Genomic DNA, 1,687 nt, shown 5'->3' with positions numbered 1-1,687 from the left:
GACCAATAGATCAATTTGGCACATTAGCCAGGAGGAAGCAGACCGTGTTTTTGACCACAAACCCCATCCCTCCTGATTCGCAACCCCATGGACCAGTGACAGGTGCATGAGCAGACAAGTCATTGGAAATAAGGAAGGCGGAAGCCAGTGGAAAAAATGAAAGGGGCCACTCTGGTATGACCTTGGGCTCAGGGGCATGCTAGCCAGGAGGAAGCAGATTGATGAAAGGGGCCACTCTCGTCCCACCTTGGGCTCAGGGGCATGCTCCGTACCCCCAAAGCTTACTTCCCTTTTCACGGACTCACACACAAATACGTGAAACAGCGCGCCTCAATCGTACAATAGATCAATTTGTCACATTAGCCAGGAGGAAGCAGATCGACCAAAGGGGCCACTCTGGTATCACCCTTGGGGTCATGGGCCCGCCCCGAAGGGGAAGAAGCATGATGGGAGCACAGGGCCGGGCTGGCCAGTGTGCGTCTGGCAGCTCCCGGTTTGTAAACAGTGCCATTGTACTGGGCTGGGTGGAGCAGGGTTGTTCCTGCCATGCCATGACCCATCTCCCATTGCCCCCGGCCAGCCCGTCGTTCTGAGGACTCTGCCCCCCATGCCCCATGTCCCCATTTCCCCCCTGGGGGACCACAAATATGTTTAGCACCAGGCACACAAAAAGTTAATCCAGCCCTTTTTGGGGTGCAGGCTCTGGGATGGAGTTGGGGTGCAGGAGGGTTGCAGGCTATGGGTAGTTTGAGTGAGGGGTGCAGGCTCTGACCTGGGGCATGGGATTGGGGTACAGGAGGGGGTGCCGACATATGGGCTCTGGGAGGGAGTTAGCAACTCAGCACGTTATATAAGAGAAATGAACTGCAGTGATTTCATATAGGCATAGAAACTGATAGAAGACACTTTTACATATTCAAAATGTGAGAGGCAGAGTTGGAGGGAGGGAGTGTCTGTACAATATTTCACCGCATTCAGTCTCCTGGCTGGATCAATAACGTAGCCGTGTACAGGGCTGCCCAGAGGATTCAGGGGGCCTGGGGCAAAGCAATTTTGGGGGCCCCTTCCATAAAAAAAGTTGCAATACTATAGTAACATGTATTTTGAAATCTAAAACATAACCAGTGACATACATTCAAAAATTAATTTGTAATAATTTGAAAATACACTAAATACATTATTTAAAAACATTAAATGCTTTAATGGTATGTATACATTTACAATTACATAATGGGCTGTTGCTGGGTGATGGTGATGGTTAGGATGGGGTCGGGGGGGGGTGCCCCACCCCTTACCATGGCGCTTACCCCCTCTCCTGGAGCCTCAGCGTGCTGCGACCAGGAGCGGCCCCGGACAGCGTTGGAGCCACCGCGCTGCAGTGCGCCAGGGCCGCTCCCGGACGCGGCACGCTGAGACACCGGGGGAAGACGGAGGCGGGGGCAGCCTCCGACATATTCGTGGGGCCCCTGCGGAAAATTGCCCCACTTGGCGCCCCTGTCTGGGCGGCCCTGGCCCTGCAACACTTGTATAGGATAGAGAGGAGCTGCGTAGATTAAGCTTTGACAGGCTAGGAATTGGAGGCCTGTGCCTTTAAGACCCCAGCCCCAGGAACCCGCCCCCTGCTCCAAGGCTGACATGCAGCGTCCCTGTGGGAACAACAAAAACAGCCTCTGCGCCCCCCCCCCCC

This window comes from Trachemys scripta, chromosome 2 (genome assembly GCF_013100865.1).
Source record: "Trachemys scripta elegans isolate TJP31775 chromosome 2, CAS_Tse_1.0, whole genome shotgun sequence".
NCBI lineage: Eukaryota > Metazoa > Chordata > Testudines > Emydidae > Trachemys > Trachemys scripta.
The sequence above is the reverse complement of the archived record's forward strand: the minus strand, read 5'-3'. Positions refer to the sequence as shown.